Source organism: Oncorhynchus gorbuscha, unplaced genomic scaffold, assembly GCF_021184085.1.
Source record: "Oncorhynchus gorbuscha isolate QuinsamMale2020 ecotype Even-year unplaced genomic scaffold, OgorEven_v1.0 Un_scaffold_1330, whole genome shotgun sequence".
NCBI classification, from domain to species: Eukaryota; Metazoa; Chordata; class Actinopteri; order Salmoniformes; family Salmonidae; genus Oncorhynchus; species Oncorhynchus gorbuscha.
The window spans coordinates 104,768-125,000 of NW_025746138.1; positions in this window are offsets into that span (position 1 = coordinate 104,768).

Here is a 20,233-nt window from a genome sequence, read left to right on the forward strand (position 1 = left end):
CTACCTGTTGTCTCAGCTTCATCTACCTGTTGTCTCAGCTTCATCTACCTGTTATCTCAGCTTCATCTACCTGTTGTCTCAGCCTCATCTACCTGTTGTCTCAGCTTCATCTACCTGTTGTCTCCGCTTCATCTACCTGTTGTCTCAGCTTCATCTACCTGTTGTCTCCGCTTCATCTACCTGTTGTCTCAGCTTCATCTACCTGTTGTCTCAGCTTCATCTACCTGTTGTCTCCGCTTCATCTACCTGTTGTCTCAGCTTCATCTACCTGTTGTCTCAGCTTCATCTACCTGTTGTCTCAGCTTCATCTACCTGTTGTCTCAGCTTCATCTACCTGTTGTCTCAGCGTCTACCTGTTGTCTCAGCCTCATCTACCTGTTGTCTCAGCTTCATCTACCTGTTGTCTCAGCGTCTACCTGTTGTCTCAGCTTCATCTACCTGTTGTCTCAGCGTCTACCTGTTGTCTCAGCATCTACCTGTTGTATCAGCTTCATCTACCTGTTGTCTCGGCTTGTCTCCTGTTGTCTCAGCCTCATCTACCTGTTGTCTCGGCTTCATCTACCTGTTGTCTCGGCTTCATCTACCTGTTGTCTCGGCTTCATCTACCTGTTGTCTCGGCTTCATCTACCTGTTGTCTCGGCTTCATCTACCTGTTGTCTCGGCTTCATCTACCTGTTGTCTCAGCTTCATCTACCTGTTGTCTCGGCTTCATCTACCTGTTGTCTCAGCCTCATCTACCTGTTGTCTCGGCTTCATCTACCTGTTGTCTCAGCCTCATCTACCTGTTGTCTCGGCTTCATCTACCTGTTGTCCCAGCTTCATCCAGCTGTTGTCTCAGCTTCATCTACCTGTTCTCTCAGCCTCATCTACCTGTTGTCTCAGCCTCATCTACCTGTTGTCTCAGCTTCATCTACCTGTTGTCTCAGCTTCATCTACCTGTTGTCTCAGCTTCATCTACCTGTTGTCTCAGCGTCATCTACCTGTTGTCTCAGCTTCATCTACCTGTTGTCTCAGCGTCTACCTGTTGTCTCAGCCTCATCTACCTGTTGTCTCAGCCTCATCTACCTGTTCTCTCAGCTTCATCTACCTGTTGTCTCAGCCTCATCTACCTGTTGTCTCAGCTTCATCTACCTGTTGTCTCAGCTTCATCTCAACCTGTTGTCTCAGCTTCATCTACCTGTTGTCTCAGCTTCATCTACCTGTTGTCTCAGCGTCTACCTGTTGTCTCAGCTTCATCTACCTGTTGTCTCAGCTTCATCTACCTGTTGTCTCAGCGTCTACCTGTTGTCTCAGCCTCATCTACCTGTTGTCTCAGCTTCATCTACCTGTTGTCTCAGCTTCATCTACCTGTTGTCTCAGCTTCATCTACCTGTTGTCTCAGCCTCATCTACCTGTTCTCTCAGCTTCATCTACCTGTTGTCTCAGCCTCATCTACCTGTTGTCTCAGCTTCATCTACCTGTTGTCTCCGCTTCATCTACCTGTTGTCTCAGCTTCATCTACCTGTTGTCTCAGCCTCATCTACCTGTTGTCTCAGCTTCATCTACCTGTTGTCTCCGCTTCATCTACCTGTTGTCTCAGCTTCATCTACCTGTTGTCTCAGCTTCATCTACCTGTTGTCTCAGCTTCATCTACCTGTTGTCTCAGCTTCATCTACCTGTTGTCTCCGCTTCATCTACCTGTTGTCTCAGCTTCATCTACCTGTTGTCTCAGCTTCATCTACCTGTTGTCTCAGCTTCATCTACCTGTTGTCTCCGCTTCATCTACCTGTTGTCTCAGCTTCATCTACCTGTTGTCTCAGCTTCATCTACCTGTTGTCTCAGCTTCATCTACCTGTTGTCTCAGCTTCATCTACCTGTTATCTCAGCTTCATCTACCTGTTGTCTCAGCCTCATCTACCTGTTGTCTCAGCTTCATCTACCTGTTGTCTCCGCTTCATCTACCTGTTGTCTCAGCTTCATCTACCTGTTGTCTCCGCTTCATCTACCTGTTGTCTCAGCTTCATCTACCTGTTGTCTCAGCTTCATCTACCTGTTGTCTCCGCTTCATCTACCTGTTGTCTCAGCTTCATCTACCTGTTGTCTCAGCTTCATCTACCTGTTGTCTCAGCTTCATCTACCTGTTGTCTCAGCTTCATCTACCTGTTGTCTCAGCGTCTACCTGTTGTCTCAGCTTCATCTACCTGTTGTCTCAGCTTCATCTACCTGTTGTCTCAGCCTCATCTACCTGTTGTCTCAGCTTCATCTACCTGTTGTCTCCGCTTCATCTACCTGTTGTCTCAGCTTCATCTACCTGTTGTCTCAGCTTCATCTACCTGTTGTCTCAGCTTCATCTACCTGTTGTCTCAGCTTCATCTACCTGTTGTCTCAGCTTCATCTACCTGTTATCTCAGCTTCATCTACCGGTTGTCTCAGCCTCATCTACCTGTTGTCTCAGCTTCATCTACCTGTTGTCTCCGCTTCATCTACCTGTTGTCTCAGCTTCATCTACCTGTTGTCTCCGCTTCATCTACCTGTTGTCTCAGCTTCATCTACCTGTTGTCTCAGCTTCATCTACCTGTTGTCTCCGCTTCATCTACCTGTTGTCTCAGCTTCATCTACCTGTTGTCTCAGCTTCATCTACCTGTTGTCTCAGCTTCATCTACCTGTTGTCTCAGCTTCATCTACCTGTTGTCTCAGCGTCTACCTGTTGTCTCAGCTTCATCTACCTGTTGTCTCAGCTTCATCTACCTGTTGTCTCGGCTTCATCTACCTGTTGTCTCAGCATCTACCTGTTGTCTCAGCATCTACCTGTTGTCTCAGCCTCATCTACCTGTTGTCTCAGCTTCATCTACCTGTTGTCTCAGCCTCATCTACCTGTTGTCTCAGCGTCTACCTGTTATCTCAGCCTCATCTACCTGTTGTCTCAGCGTCTACCTGTTATCTCAGCCTCATCTACCTGTTGTCTCAGCTTCATCTACCTGTTGTCTCAGCTTCATCTACCTGTTGTCTCAGCATCTACCTGTTATCTCAGCGTCTACCTGTTGTCTCAGCGTCTACCTGTTATCTCAGCCTCATCTACCTGTTGTCTCAGCGTCTACCTGTTGTCTCAGCCTCATCTACCTGTTGTCTCAGCTTCATCTACCTGTTGTCTCAGCCTCATCTACCTGTTGTCTCAGCGTCTACCTGTTATCTCAGCCTCATCTACCTGTTGTCTCAGCGTCTACCTGTTATCTCAGCCTCATCTACCTGTTGTCTCAGCTTCATCTACCTGTTGTCTCAGCGTCTACCTGTTGTCTCAGCGTCTACCTGTTGTCTCAGCCTCATCTACCTGTTGTCTCAGCGTCTACCTGTTATCTCAGCCTCATCTACCTGTTGTCTCAGCTTCATCTATCTGTTATCTCAGCCTCATCTACCTGTTCTCTCAGCTTCATCTACCTGTTCTCTCAGCTTCATCTACCTGTTGTCTCAGCGTCTACCTGTTGTCTCAGCATCTACCTGTTGTCTCAGCCTCATCTACCTGTTGTCTCGGCTTCATCTACCTGTTGTCTCAGCGTCTACCTGTTGTCTCAGCTTCATCTACCTGTTGTCTCAGCGTCTACCTGTTGTCTCAGCTTCATCTACCTGTTGTCTCAGCGTCTACCTGTTGTCTCAGCTTCATCTACCTGTTGTCTCAGCTTCATCTACCTGTTGTCTCAGCTTCATCTACCTGTTGACTCAGCATCTACCTGTTGTCTCAGCTTCATCTACCTGTTGTCTCAGCTTCATCTACCTGTTGTCTCAGCTTCATCTACCTGTTGTCTCAGCATCTACCTGTTGTCTCAGCTTCATCTACCTGTTGTCTCAGCTTCATCTACCTGTTGTCTCAGCTTCATCTACCTGTTGTCTCAGCTTCATCTACCTGTTGTCTCAGCCTCATCTACCTGTTGTCTCAGCTTCATCTACCTGTTGTCTCCGCTTCATCTACCTGTTGTCTCAGCTTCATCTACCTGTTGTCTCAGCTTCATCTACCTGTTGTCTCAGCATCTACCTGTTGTCTCAGCGTCTACCTGTTGTATCAGCTTCATCTACCTGTTGTCTCAGCCTCATCTACCTGTTGTCTCGGCTTCATCTACCTGTTGTCTCAGCATCTACCTGTTGTCTCAGCTTCATCTACCTGTTGTCTCAGCGTCTACCTGTTGTCTCAGCTTCATCTACCTGTTGTCTCAGCCTCATCTACCTGTTGTCTCAGCATCTACCTGTTGTCTCAGCTTCATCTACCTGTTGTCTCAGCCTCATCTACCTGTTGTCTCAGCGTCTACCTGTTGTCTCAGCTTCATCTACCTGTTGTCTCAGCTTCATCTACCTGTTGTCTCAGCTTCATCTACCTGTTGTCTCAGCTTCATCTACCTGTTGTCTCAGCATCTACCTGTTGTCTCAGCTTCATCTACCTGTTCTCTCAGCTTCATCTACCTGTTGTCTCAGCATCTACCTGTTGTCTCAGCCTCATCTACCTGTTGTCTCAGCTTCATCTACCTGTTGTCTCAGCTTCATCTACCTGTTGTCTCAGCGTCTACCTGTTGTCTCAGCTTCATCTACCTGTTGTCTCAGCGTCTACCTGTTGTCTCAGCTTCATCTATCTGTTGTCTCAGCCTCATCTACCTGTTGTCTCAGCTTCATCTACCTGTTGTCTCAGCTTCATCTACCTGTTGTCTCAGCCTCATCTACCTGTTGTCTCAGCTTCATCTACCTGTTGTCTCAGCTTCATCTACCTGTTGTCTCAGCTTCATCTACCTGTTCTCTCAGCTTCATCTACCTGTTGTCTCAGCCTCATCTACCTGTTGTCTCAGCTTCATCTACCTGTTGTCTCAGCTTCATCTACCTGTTGTCTCAGCTTCATCTACCTGTTGTCTCAGCTTCATCTACCTGTTGTCTCAGTTTCATCTACCTGTTGTCTCAGCTTCATCTACCTGTTGTCTCAGCGTCTACCTGTTGTCTCAGCCTCATCTACCTGTTGTCTCAGCTTCATCTACCTGTTGTCTCAGCTTCATCTACCTGTTGTCTCAGCGTCTACCTGTTGTCTCAGCCTCATCTACCTGTTGTCTCAGCGTCTACCTGTTGTCTCAGCCTCATCTACCTGTTGTCTCAGCTTCATCTACCTGTTGTCTCAGCTTCATCTAGCTGTTGTCTCAGCTTCATCTACCTGTTGTCTCAGCTTCATCTACCTGTTGTCTCAGCCTCATCTACCTGTTGTCTCAGCTTCATCTACCTGTTGTCTCAGCTTCATCTACCTGTTGTCTCAGCTTCATCTACCTGTTGTCTCAGCTTCATCTACCTGTTGTCTCAGCTTCATCTACCTGTTGTCTCAGCATCTACCTGTTGTCTCAGCTTCATCTACCTGTTGTCTCAGCATCTACCTGTTGTCTCAGCATCTACCTGTTGTCTCAGCTTCATCTACCTGTTGTCTCGGCTTCATCTACCTGTTGTCTCAGCGTCTACCTGTTGTCTCAGCTTCATCTACCTGTTGTCTCAGCGTCTACCTGTTGTCTCAGCTTCATCTACCTGTTGTCTCAGCGTCTACCTGTTGTCTCAGCTTCATCTACCTGTTGTCTCAGCTTCATCTACCTGTTGTCTCAGCTTCATCTACCTGTTGTCTCAGCATCTACCTGTTGTCTCAGCTTCATCTACCTGTTGTCTCAGCTTCATCTACCTGTTGTCTCAGCTTCATCTACCTGTTGTCTCAGCATCTACCTGTTGTCTCAGCTTCATCTACCTGTTGTCTCAGCTTCATCTACCTGTTGTCTCAGCTTCATCTACCTGTTGTCTCAGCTTCATCTACCTGTTGTCTCAGCCTCATCTACCTGTTGTCTCAGCTTCATCTACCTGTTGTCTCCGCTTCATCTACCTGTTGTCTCAGCTTCATCTACCTGTTGTCTCAGCTTCATCTACCTGTTGTCTCAGCATCTACCTGTTGTCTCAGCGTCTACCTGTTGTATCAGCTTCATCTACCTGTTGTCTCAGCCTCATCTACCTGTTGTCTCGGCTTCATCTACCTGTTGTCTCAGCATCTACCTGTTGTCTCAGCTTCATCTACCTGTTGTCTCAGCGTCTACCTGTTGTCTCAGCTTCATCTACCTGTTGTCTCAGCCTCATCTACCTGTTGTCTCAGCATCTACCTGTTGTCTCAGCTTCATCTACCTGTTGTCTCAGCCTCATCTACCTGTTGTCTCAGCGTCTACCTGTTGTCTCAGCTTCATCTACCTGTTGTCTCAGCTTCATCTACCTGTTGTCTCAGCTTCATCTACCTGTTGTCTCAGCTTCATCTACCTGTTGTCTCAGCATCTACCTGTTGTCTCAGCTTCATCTACCTGTTCTCTCAGCTTCATCTACCTGTTGTCTCAGCATCTACCTGTTGTCTCAGCCTCATCTACCTGTTGTCTCAGCTTCATCTACCTGTTGTCTCAGCTTCATCTACCTGTTGTCTCAGCGTCTACCTGTTGTCTCAGCTTCATCTACCTGTTGTCTCAGCGTCTACCTGTTGTCTCAGCTTCATCTATCTGTTGTCTCAGCCTCATCTACCTGTTGTCTCAGCTTCATCTACCTGTTGTCTCAGCTTCATCTACCTGTTGTCTCAGCCTCATCTACCTGTTGTCTCAGCTTCATCTACCTGTTGTCTCAGCTTCATCTACCTGTTGTCTCAGCTTCATCTACCTGTTCTCTCAGCTTCATCTACCTGTTGTCTCAGCCTCATCTACCTGTTGTCTCAGCTTCATCTACCTGTTGTCTCAGCTTCATCTACCTGTTGTCTCAGCTTCATCTACCTGTTGTCTCAGCTTCATCTACCTGTTGTCTCAGCTTCATCTACCTGTTGTCTCAGTTTCATCTACCTGTTGTCTCAGCTTCATCTACCTGTTGTCTCAGCGTCTACCTGTTGTCTCAGCCTCATCTACCTGTTGTCTCAGCTTCATCTACCTGTTGTCTCAGCTTCATCTACCTGTTGTCTCAGCGTCTACCTGTTGTCTCAGCCTCATCTACCTGTTGTCTCAGCTTCATCTACCTGTTGTCTCAGCCTCATCTACCTGTTGTCTCGGCTTCATCTACCTGTTGTCCCAGCTTCATCCAGCTGTTGTCTCAGCTTCATCTACCTGTTCTCTCAGCCTCATCTACCTGTTGTCTCAGCCTCATCTACCTGTTGTCTCAGCTTCATCTACCTGTTGTCTCAGCTTCATCTACCTGTTGTCTCAGCTTCATCTACCTGTTGTCTCAGCGTCATCTACCTGTTGTCTCAGCTTCATCTACCTGTTGTCTCAGCGTCTACCTGTTGTCTCAGCCTCATCTACCTGTTGTCTCAGCCTCATCTACCTGTTCTCTCAGCTTCATCTACCTGTTGTCTCAGCCTCATCTACCTGTTGTCTCAGCTTCATCTACCTGTTGTCTCAGCTTCATCTACCTGTTGTCTCAGCTTCATCTACCTGTTGTCTCAGCTTCATCTACCTGTTGTCTCAGCGTCTACCTGTTGTCTCAGCTTCATCTACCTGTTGTCTCAGCTTCATCTACCTGTTGTCTCAGCGTCTACCTGTTGTCTCAGCCTCATCTACCTGTTGTCTCAGCTTCATCTACCTGTTGTCTCAGCTTCATCTACCTGTTGTCTCAGCTTCATCTACCTGTTGTCTCAGCCTCATCTACCTGTTCTCTCAGCTTCATCTACCTGTTGTCTCAGCCTCATCTACCTGTTGTCTCAGCTTCATCTACCTGTTGTCTCCGCTTCATCTACCTGTTGTCTCAGCTTCATCTACCTGTTGTCTCAGCCTCATCTACCTGTTGTCTCAGCTTCATCTACCTGTTGTCTCCGCTTCATCTACCTGTTGTCTCAGCTTCATCTACCTGTTGTCTCAGCTTCATCTACCTGTTGTCTCAGCTTCATCTACCTGTTGTCTCAGCTTCATCTACCTGTTGTCTCCGCTTCATCTACCTGTTGTCTCAGCTTCATCTACCTGTTGTCTCAGCTTCATCTACCTGTTGTCTCAGCTTCATCTACCTGTTGTCTCCGCTTCATCTACCTGTTGTCTCAGCTTCATCTACCTGTTGTCTCAGCTTCATCTACCTGTTGTCTCAGCTTCATCTACCTGTTGTCTCAGCTTCATCTACCTGTTATCTCAGCTTCATCTACCTGTTGTCTCAGCCTCATCTACCTGTTGTCTCAGCTTCATCTACCTGTTGTCTCCGCTTCATCTACCTGTTGTCTCAGCTTCATCTACCTGTTGTCTCCGCTTCATCTACCTGTTGTCTCAGCTTCATCTACCTGTTGTCTCAGCTTCATCTACCTGTTGTCTCCGCTTCATCTACCTGTTGTCTCAGCTTCATCTACCTGTTGTCTCAGCTTCATCTACCTGTTGTCTCAGCTTCATCTACCTGTTGTCTCAGCTTCATCTACCTGTTGTCTCAGCGTCTACCTGTTGTCTCAGCTTCATCTACCTGTTGTCTCAGCTTCATCTACCTGTTGTCTCAGCCTCATCTACCTGTTGTCTCAGCTTCATCTACCTGTTGTCTCCGCTTCATCTACCTGTTGTCTCAGCTTCATCTACCTGTTGTCTCAGCTTCATCTACCTGTTGTCTCAGCTTCATCTACCTGTTGTCTCAGCTTCATCTACCTGTTGTCTCAGCTTCATCTACCTGTTATCTCAGCTTCATCTACCGGTTGTCTCAGCCTCATCTACCTGTTGTCTCAGCTTCATCTACCTGTTGTCTCCGCTTCATCTACCTGTTGTCTCAGCTTCATCTACCTGTTGTCTCCGCTTCATCTACCTGTTGTCTCAGCTTCATCTACCTGTTGTCTCAGCTTCATCTACCTGTTGTCTCCGCTTCATCTACCTGTTGTCTCAGCTTCATCTACCTGTTGTCTCAGCTTCATCTACCTGTTGTCTCAGCTTCATCTACCTGTTGTCTCAGCTTCATCTACCTGTTGTCTCAGCTTCATCTACCTGTTGTCTCAGCTTCATCTACCTGTTGTCTCAGCTTCATCTACCTGTTGTCTCGGCTTCATCTACCTGTTGTCTCAGCATCTACCTGTTGTCTCAGCATCTACCTGTTGTCTCAGCCTCATCTACCTGTTGTCTCAGCTTCATCTACCTGTTGTCTCAGCCTCATCTACCTGTTGTCTCAGCGTCTACCTGTTATCTCAGCCTCATCTACCTGTTGTCTCAGCGTCTACCTGTTATCTCAGCCTCATCTACCTGTTGTCTCAGCTTCATCTACCTGTTGTCTCAGCTTCATCTACCTGTTGTCTCAGCATCTACCTGTTATCTCAGCGTCTACCTGTTGTCTCAGCGTCTACCTGTTATCTCAGCCTCATCTACCTGTTGTCTCAGCGTCTACCTGTTATCTCAGCCTCATCTACCTGTTGTCTCAGCTTCATCTACCTGTTGTCTCAGCCTCATCTACCTGTTGTCTCAGCGTCTACCTGTTATCTCAGCCTCATCTACCTGTTGTCTCAGCGTCTACCTGTTATCTCAGCCTCATCTACCTGTTGTCTCAGCTTCATCTACCTGTTGTCTCAGCGTCTACCTGTTGTCTCAGCGTCTACCTGTTGTCTCAGCCTCATCTACCTGTTGTCTCAGCGTCTACCTGTTATCTCAGCCTCATCTACCTGTTGTCTCAGCTTCATCTATCTGTTATCTCAGCCTCATCTACCTGTTCTCTCAGCTTCATCTACCTGTTCTCTCAGCTTCATCTACCTGTTGTCTCAGCGTCTACCTGTTGTCTCAGCATCTACCTGTTGTCTCAGCCTCATCTACCTGTTGTCTCGGCTTCATCTACCTGTTGTCTCAGCGTCTACCTGTTGTCTCAGCTTCATCTACCTGTTGTCTCAGCGTCTACCTGTTGTCTCAGCTTCATCTACCTGTTGTCTCAGCGTCTACCTGTTGTCTCAGCTTCATCTACCTGTTGTCTCAGCTTCATCTACCTGTTGTCTCAGCTTCATCTACCTGTTGACTCAGCATCTACCTGTTGTCTCAGCTTCATCTACCTGTTGTCTCAGCTTCATCTACCTGTTGTCTCAGCTTCATCTACCTGTTGTCTCAGCATCTACCTGTTGTCTCAGCTTCATCTACCTGTTGTCTCAGCTTCATCTACCTGTTGTCTCAGCTTCATCTACCTGTTGTCTCAGCTTCATCTACCTGTTGTCTCAGCCTCATCTACCTGTTGTCTCAGCTTCATCTATCTATGTTGTCTCCGCTTCATCTACCTGTTGTCTCAGCTTCATCTACCTGTTGTCTCAGCTTCATCTACCTGTTGTCTCAGCATCTACCTGTTGTCTCAGCGTCTACCTGTTGTATCAGCTTCATCTACCTGTTGTCTCAGCCTCATCTACCTGTTGTCTCGGCTTCATCTACCTGTTGTCTCAGCATCTACCTGTTGTCTCAGCTTCATCTACCTGTTGTCTCAGCGTCTACCTGTTGTCTCAGCTTCATCTACCTGTTGTCTCAGCCTCATCTACCTGTTGTCTCAGCATCTACCTGTTGTCTCAGCTTCATCTACCTGTTGTCTCAGCCTCATCTACCTGTTGTCTCAGCGTCTACCTGTTGTCTCAGCTTCATCTACCTGTTGTCTCAGCTTCATCTACCTGTTGTCTCAGCTTCATCTACCTGTTGTCTCAGCTTCATCTACCTGTTGTCTCAGCATCTACCTGTTGTCTCAGCTTCATCTACCTGTTCTCTCAGCTTCATCTACCTGTTGTCTCAGCATCTACCTGTTGTCTCAGCCTCATCTACCTGTTGTCTCAGCTTCATCTACCTGTTGTCTCAGCTTCATCTACCTGTTGTCTCAGCGTCTACCTGTTGTCTCAGCTTCATCTACCTGTTGTCTCAGCGTCTACCTGTTGTCTCAGCTTCATCTATCTGTTGTCTCAGCCTCATCTACCTGTTGTCTCAGCTTCATCTACCTGTTGTCTCAGCTTCATCTACCTGTTGTCTCAGCCTCATCTACCTGTTGTCTCAGCTTCATCTACCTGTTGTCTCAGCTTCATCTACCTGTTGTCTCAGCTTCATCTACCTGTTCTCTCAGCTTCATCTACCTGTTGTCTCAGCCTCATCTACCTGTTGTCTCAGCTTCATCTACCTGTTGTCTCAGCTTCATCTACCTGTTGTCTCAGCTTCATCTACCTGTTGTCTCAGCTTCATCTACCTGTTGTCTCAGTTTCATCTACCTGTTGTCTCAGCTTCATCTACCTGTTGTCTCAGCGTCTACCTGTTGTCTCAGCCTCATCTACCTGTTGTCTCAGCTTCATCTACCTGTTGTCTCAGCTTCATCTACCTGTTGTCTCAGCGTCTACCTGTTGTCTCAGCCTCATCTACCTGTTGTCTCAGCGTCTACCTGTTGTCTCAGCCTCATCTACCTGTTGTCTCAGCTTCATCTACCTGTTGTCTCAGCTTCATCTAGCTGTTGTCTCAGCTTCATCTACCTGTTGTCTCAGCTTCATCTACCTGTTGTCTCAGCCTCATCTACCTGTTGTCTCAGCTTCATCTACCTGTTGTCTCAGCTTCATCTACCTGTTGTCTCAGCTTCATCTACCTGTTGTCTCAGCTTCATCTACCTGTTGTCTCAGCTTCATCTACCTGTTGTCTCAGCATCTACCTGTTGTCTCAGCTTCATCTACCTGTTGTCTCAGCATCTACCTGTTGTCTCAGCATCTACCTGTTGTCTCAGCTTCATCTACCTGTTGTCTCGGCTTCATCTACCTGTTGTCTCAGCGTCTACCTGTTGTCTCAGCTTCATCTACCTGTTGTCTCAGCGTCTACCTGTTGTCTCAGCTTCATCTACCTGTTGTCTCAGCGTCTACCTGTTGTCTCAGCTTCATCTACCTGTTGTCTCAGCTTCATCTACCTGTTGTCTCAGCTTCATCTACCTGTTGTCTCAGCATCTACCTGTTGTCTCAGCTTCATCTACCTGTTGTCTCAGCTTCATCTACCTGTTGTCTCAGCTTCATCTACCTGTTGTCTCAGCATCTACCTGTTGTCTCAGCTTCATCTACCTGTTGTCTCAGCTTCATCTACCTGTTGTCTCAGCTTCATCTACCTGTTGTCTCAGCTTCATCTACCTGTTGTCTCAGCCTCATCTACCTGTTGTCTCAGCTTCATCTACCTGTTGTCTCCGCTTCATCTACCTGTTGTCTCAGCTTCATCTACCTGTTGTCTCAGCTTCATCTACCTGTTGTCTCAGCATCTACCTGTTGTCTCAGCGTCTACCTGTTGTATCAGCTTCATCTACCTGTTGTCTCAGCCTCATCTACCTGTTGTCTCGGCTTCATCTACCTGTTGTCTCAGCATCTACCTGTTGTCTCAGCTTCATCTACCTGTTGTCTCAGCGTCTACCTGTTGTCTCAGCTTCATCTACCTGTTGTCTCAGCCTCATCTACCTGTTGTCTCAGCATCTACCTGTTGTCTCAGCTTCATCTACCTGTTGTCTCAGCCTCATCTACCTGTTGTCTCAGCGTCTACCTGTTGTCTCAGCTTCATCTACCTGTTGTCTCAGCTTCATCTACCTGTTGTCTCAGCTTCATCTACCTGTTGTCTCAGCTTCATCTACCTGTTGTCTCAGCATCTACCTGTTGTCTCAGCTTCATCTACCTGTTCTCTCAGCTTCATCTACCTGTTGTCTCAGCATCTACCTGTTGTCTCAGCCTCATCTACCTGTTGTCTCAGCTTCATCTACCTGTTGTCTCAGCTCAGCTTCATCTACCTGTTGTCTCAGCGTCTACCTGTTGTCTCAGCTTCATCTACCTGTTGTCTCAGCGTCTACCTGTTGTCTCAGCTTCATCTATCTGTTGTCTCAGCCTCATCTACCTGTTGTCTCAGCTTCATCTACCTGTTGTCTCAGCTTCATCTACCTGTTGTCTCAGCCTCATCTACCTGTTGTCTCAGCTTCATCTACCTGTTGTCTCAGCTTCATCTACCTGTTGTCTCAGCTTCATCTACCTGTTCTCTCAGCTTCATCTACCTGTTGTCTCAGCCTCATCTACCTGTTGTCTCAGCTTCATCTACCTGTTGTCTCAGCTTCATCTACCTGTTGTCTCAGCTTCATCTACCTGTTGTCTCAGCTTCATCTACCTGTTGTCTCAGCTTCATCTACCTGTTGTCTCAGTTTCATCTACCTGTTGTCTCAGCTTCATCTACCTGTTGTCTCAGCGTCTACCTGTTGTCTCAGCCTCATCTACCTGTTGTCTCAGCTTCATCTACCTGTTGTCTCAGCTTCATCTACCTGTTGTCTCAGCGTCTACCTGTTGTCTCAGCCTCATCTACCTGTTGTCTCAGCGTCTACCTGTTGTCTCAGCCTCATCTACCTGTTGTCTCAGCTTCATCTACCTGTTGTCTCAGCTTCATCTAGCTGTTGTCTCAGCTTCATCTACCTGTTGTCTCAGCTTCATCTACCTGTTGTCTCAGCCTCATCTACCTGTTGTCTCAGCTTCATCTACCTGTTGTCTCAGCTTCATCTACCTGTTGTCTCAGCTTCATCTACCTGTTGTCTCAGCTTCATCTACCTGTTGTTTCAGCTTCATCTACCTGTTGTCTCAGCATCTACCTGTTGTCTCAGCTTCATCTACCTGTTGTCTCAGCATCTACCTGTTGTCTCAGCATCTACCTGTTGTCTCAGCTTCATCTACCTGTTGTCTCAGCTTCATCTACCTGTTGTCTCAGCTTCATCTACCTGTTGTCTCAGCTTCATCTACCTGTTGTCTCAGCTTCATCTACCTGTTGTCTCTGCGTCTACCTGTTGTCTCAGCTTCATCTACCTGTTGTCTCAGCTTCATCTACCTGTTGTCTCAGCTTCATCTACCTGTTGTCTCAGCATCTACCTGTTGTCTCAGCATCTACCTGTTGTCTCAGCATCTACCTGTTGTCTCAGCTTCATCTACCTGTTGTCTCAGCTTCATCTACCTGTTGTCTCAGCTTCATCTACCTGTTGTCTCAGCCTCATCTACCTGTTGTCTCAGCTTCATCTACCTGTTGTCTCAGCTTCATCTACCTGTTGTCTCAGCTTCATCTACCTGTTGTCTCAGCTTCATCTACCTGTTGTCTCAGCTTCATCTACCTCTTGTCTCAGCTTCATCTACCTGTTGTCTCAGCTTCATCTACCTGTTGTCTCAGCTTCATCTATCTGTTGTCTCCGCTTCATCTACCTGTTGTCTCAGCTTCATCTACCTGTTGTCTCAGCATCTACCTGTTGTCTCAGCCTCATCTACCTGTTGTCTCAGCTTCATCTACCTGTTGTCTCAGCCTCATCTACCTGTTGTCTCAGCTTCATCTACCTGTTGTCTCAGCTTCATCTACCTGTTGTCTCAGCTTCATCTACCTGTTGTCTCAGCTTCATCTATCTGTTATCTCAGCCTCATCTACCTGTTGTCTCAGCTTCATCTACCTGTTGTCTCAGCTTCATCTACCTGTTCTCTCAGCTTCATCTACCTGTTGTCTCAGCATCTACCTGTTGTCTCAGCTTCATCTACCTGTTGTCTCAGCCTCATCTACCTGTTGTCTCAGCATCTACCTGTTGTCTCAGCTTCATCTACCTGTTGTCTCAGCATCTACCTGTTGTCTCAGCTTCATCTACCTGTTGTCTCAGCATCTACCTGTTGTCTCAGCTTCATCTACCTGTTGTCTCAGCATCTACCTGTTGTCTCAGCTTCATCTACCTGTTGTCTCAGCATCTACCTGTTGTCTCAGCTTCATCCACCTGTTGTCTCAGCGTCTACCTGTTGTCTCAGCTTCATCTACCTGTTGTCTCAGCTTCATCTACCTGTTGTCTCAGCTTCATCTACCTGTTGTCTCAGCCTCATCTACCTGTTGTCTCAGCTTCATCTACCTGTTGTCTCAGCTTCATCTACCTGTTGTCTCAGGTCCTGTGTTATGTCATGAGGCTTTATCTACCTAGGACAGTAGTTGCTCTGTTATGAATGAGGGGTACAGGACAGTAGTTGTTCTGTTATGAATGAGGGGTACAGTAGTTGTTCTGTTATGAATGAGGGGTACAGTAGTTGTTCTGTTATGAATGAGGGGTACAGTAGTTGTTCTGTTATGAATGAGGGGTACAGGACAGTAGTTGTTCTGTTATGAATGAGGGGTACAGGACAGTAGTTGTTCTGTTATGAATGAGGGGTACAGGACAGTAGTTGTTCTGTTATGAATGAGGGGTACAGTAGTTGTTCTGTTATGAATGAGGGGTACAGGACAGTAGTTGTTCTGTTATGAATGAGGGGTACAGGACAGTAGTTGTTCTGTTATGAATGAGGGGTACAGTAGTTGTTCTCCTATGAATGAGGGGTACAGGACAGTAGTCGTTCTGTTATGAATGAGGGGTACAGTAGTTGTTCTGTTATGAATGAGGGGTACAGGACAGTAGTTGTTCTGTTATGAATGAGGGGTACAGGACAGTAGTTGTTCTGTTATGAATGAGGGGTACAGGACAGTAGTTGTTCTGTTATGAATGAGGGGTACAGTAGTTGTTCTGTTATGAATGAGGGGTACAGGACAGTAGTTGTTCTGTTATGAATGAGGGGTACAGGACAGTAGTTGTTCTGTTATGAATGAGGGGTACAGTAGTTGTTCTGTTATGAATGAGGGGTACAGTAGTTGTTCTGTTATGAATGAGGGGTACAGTAGTTGTTCTCCTATGAATGAGGGGTACAGTAGTTGTTCTGTTATGAATGAGGGGTACAGGACAGTAGTTGTTCTGTTATGAATGAGGGGTACAGGACAGTAGTTGTTCTGTTATGAATGAGGGGTACAGTAGTTGTTCTGTTATGAATGAGGGGTACAGGACAGTAGTCGTTCTGTTATGAATGAGGGGTACAGTAGTTGTTCTGTTATGAATGAGGGGTACAGTAGTCGTTCTGTTATGAATGAGGGGTACAGGACAGTAGTCGTTCTGTTATGAATGAGGGGTACAGGACAGTAGTTGTTCTGTTATGAATGAGGGGTACAGGACAGTAGTTGTTCTGTTATGAATGAGGGGTACAGTAGTTGTTCTGTTATGAATGAGGGGTACAGTAGTTGTTCTGTTATGAATGAGGGGTACAGGACAGTAGTTGTTCTGTTATGAATGAGGGGTACAGGACAGTAGTTGTTCTGTTATGAATGAGGGGTACAGGACAGTAGTTGTTCTGTTATGAATGAGGGGTACAGTAGTTGTTCTGTTATGAATGAGGGGTACAGTAGTTGTTCTGTTATGAATGAGGGGTACAGTAGTTGTTCTGTTATGAATGAGGGGTACAGTAGTTGTTCTCCTATGAATGAGGGGTACAGGACAGTAGTTGTTCTGTTATGAATGAGGGGTACAGGACAGTAGTTGTTCTGTTATGAATGAGGGGTACAGGACAGTAGTTGTTCTGTTATGAATGAGGGGTACAGGACAGTAGTTGTTCTGTTATGAATGAGGGGTACAGGACAGTAGTTGTTCTGTTATGAATGAGGGGTACAGGACAGTAGTTGTTCTGTTATGAATGAGGGGTACAGGACAGTAGTTGTTCTGTTCTGTTATGAATGAGGGGTACAGAATAGTTGTTCTGTTATGAATGAGGGGTACAGTAGTTGTTCTGTTATGAATGAGGGGTACAGGACAGTAGTTGTTCTGCTATGAATGAGGTGTACAGGACAGTAGTTGTTCTGTTATGAATGAGGGGTACAGGACAGTAGTTGTTCTCCTATGAATGAGGGGTACAGGACAGTAGTTGTTCTGCTATGCAGCCCTCTTTCCCTCCCGTCCTCCCTCACCAACATGTGTGACATGCACCAGTCACTGACTGACATAATGATGCATGGCTGGAAAGTAGGAGGGGGTACCATGTGCTTTTTCCTCTCCTCCTCCTTTGTCTCTCTTTCTCTCTCTCTCCTCCCTCTCTCTCTCATCTCTCCATCTGTCTCTCTCTCTCTCTCTCTCTCTCTCTCTCTCTCTCTCTCTCTCTCTCTCTCTCTCTCTCTCTCTCTCTCTCTCTCTCTCTCTCTCTCTCTCTCTCTCTCTCTCTCTCTCCTCTGTCTCTCTGTCTCTCTCTCTCTGTCTCTCTCCTCTCTCTCTGTCTCTCTCTCTCTCATCTCTCCCTCGGTCTCTCTCCTCTCTCTCCCTCGGTCTCTCTCCTCTCTTTCTCCCTCTCCCTCTCTCTCTCTCTGTCTCTCATCTCTCTCTCTCATCTCTCCCTCTCCCTCTCTCCTCTCTCTCTCTGTCTGTCTCTCTCTCTCTCTCATCTCTCCCTCTGTCACTCTCTCTCTCTCTCTCTCTCTCTCTCTCTCTCTCTCTCTCTCTCTCTCTCTCTCTCTCTCTGTCTCTCTCTCATCTCTCCCTCTCCCTCCCTCCTCTCTCTCTCTCTGTCTCTCTCTCTGTCTCTCTCTCCCTCTCCCTCTGTCTCTCTCTCATCTCTCCCTCTCCCTCCCTCCTCTCTCTCTCTCTGTCTCTCTCTCTCTCTCTCTCTCTCTCTCTCTCTCTCTCTCTCTCTCTCCATCTCCCTCTCTCTTTCCTCTCTTTCTGTCTCTCCTCTCTCTCTCTTCCTCTCTCTGTGTCTTTCTCGCTCTTCTCTCTCTCTCCTTCTCTCTCTTTTCTCTCCCAAGACTCTTGTTAGAATGTAAAAAAGCCTCGAGGCTTGTTAAAAACTTTATATTCTGTACAATTACAGTAATTGACTAGAATGTTAAAGTTCCCCCAGTCATGCTCGTCATTTATTAAGTCCCTGTTTAACAGCTGAAAGGTTTCTTACAGTCAGTCAACTCTATCTAAATCATTCCAGGGCTGTCTCGCACTCTCTCTCTCTCTCCCCCTCTGTCTCTCTCCTCTCTCGCACTCTCTCCCTCTCTCCCCCTCTGTCTCTCTCCTCTCTCGCACTCTCTCCCTCTCTCCCCCTCTGTCTCTCTCCTCTCTCGCACTCTCTCCCTCTCTCCCCCTCTGTCTCTCTCCTCTCTCGCACTCTCCCCTCTCTCCCCCTCTGTCTCTCTCCTCTCTCGCACTCTCTCCCTCTCTCCCCCTCTGTCTCTCTCCTCTCTCGCACTCTCTCCCTCTCTCCCCCTCTGTCTCTCTCCTCTCTCGCACTCTCTCCCTCTCTCCCCCTCTGTCTCTCTCCCCTCTGTCTCTCTCTCTCTCTCTCTCTCTCTCCCCCTCTGTCTCTCTCCTCTCCCCTCTCTCTCTCTCCCTCTCTCCCCCTCTGTCTCTCTCCCTCTCTCCCCCTCTGTCTCTCTCCCTCTCTCCCCCTCTGTCTCTCTCCTCTCTCCCTCTCTCTCTCTCCTCCTCTGTCTCTCTCCCTCTCTCTCCCTCTCTCCCCCTCTGTCTCTCTCCCTCTCTCCCCTCTGTCTCTCTCCTCTCTCCCTCTCTCTCTCTCCCCCTCTCTCCCTCTGTCTCTCTCCTCTCTCCCTCTCTCTCTCTCCCTCTCTCCCCTCTCTCTCTCTCTCTCTCCCTTTCTCCCCCTCTGTCTCTCTCTCTCCCTCTCTCTCCCTCTCTTTTTTAGTTTTTGATTTGTTAAAAAAGTTTGAAATATCCAATAAATGTCGTTCCACTTCATGATTGTGTCCCATTGTTGTTGATTCTTCACAAAAATACAGTTTTATATCTTTATGTTTAAAGCCTGAAATGTGGCAAAAGGTCGCAAAGTTCAAGGGGGCCGAATACTTTCGCAAGGCACTGTATATACAGTGTTGTAATGATGTGTAAATGGTTAAAGTACAAAAGGGAAAATAAATCAACATAAATATGGGTTGTATTTACAATGGTGTTTGTTCTTCACTGGTTTCCCTTTTATTGTGGCAACAGGTCATAAATCTTGCTGCTGTGATGTCACACTGGTATTTCACCCAGTAGATATGGGAGTTTATCAAAATTGGTTTTTGTTTTATTTATTTATTTAAAATTCTTTGTGTCTCAATGATTTTATACTTTTACTCAAGTAGCATTTTACTGGGTGACTTTTACTTGAGTCATTTTCTATCAAGGTATCTTTTACTTTTAAGTATGAGATTTGGTCCTTTTTCCACCCCAAAAAAGATGGCCGACAGATGCCAATGTATCATGATCAAGATCAAGATGGCCGACAGATGCCAATGTATCATGATCAAGATCAAGATGGCCGACAGATGCCAATGTATCATTGTCCACATTTGAGTGGGATTTCCAAAGCGTCCATTTAAAATGTCCTCTTGCTGGAGACCCACGAACTGAGCATCTTAAAAAACCCTTCTGTTCTGATGGTTGTCCATCAGTCGTCGACACCACCTCCGAGAGAGTTGCCCTCTATCACGTTCTGACCCTAGTTATTGTGTTAATTGTTTGTTTTAGTTGGTCAGGACTTGAGTTGGGTGGGCATTCTATGTTTTGTGTTTCTAGGTTGTTTTTCTATGTTTCGGCCTAGTATGGATCTCAATCAGTGTCGTTAGTTGTCTCTGATTGAGAATCATACTTTAGGTAGCCTGGGTTTCACTGTTTGTTTGTGGGTGATTGTTTCCGTGTTTGTGTTTTTCACCACACGGTACTGTTTTCGGTTGACTGAGAACACGTTCTCATTTACAGCAACGACCTGGGGAATAGTTACAGGGGAGAGGAGGGGGATGAATGAGCCAATTGTAAACCGGGGATTATTAGGTGACCGTGATGGTTTGAGGGCCAGATTGGGAATTTAGTCAGGACACCGGGGTTAACACCCCTACTCTTATGATAAGTGTCATGTGATCTTTAATGACCTCAGAGAGTCAGGACACCGGGGCTAACACCCCTACTCTTATGGTAAGTGTCATGTGATCTTTAATGACCTCAGAGAGTCAGGACACCGGGGCTAACACCCCTACTCTTATGGTAAGTGTCATGTGATCTTTAATGACCTCAGAGAGTCAGGACACCGGGGCTAACACCCCTACTCTTATGATAAGTGTCATGTGATCTTTAATGACCTCAGAGAGTCAGGACACCGGGGCTAACACCCCTACTCTTATGATAAGTGTCATGTGATCTTTAATGACCTCAGAGAGTCAGGACACCGGGGCTAACACCCCTACTCTTATGATAAGTGTCATGTGATCTTTAATGACCTCAGAGAGTCAGGACACCGGGGCTAACACCCCTACTCTTATGGTAAGTGTCATGTGATCTTTAATGACCTCAGAGAGTCAGGACACCGGGGCTAACACCCCTACTCTTATGGTAAGTGTCATGTGATCTTTAATGACCTCAGAGAGTCATCTTTATGATAAGTGTCATGTGATCTTTAATGACCTCAGAGAGTCAGGACACCGGGGTAACACCCCTACTCTTATGATAAGTG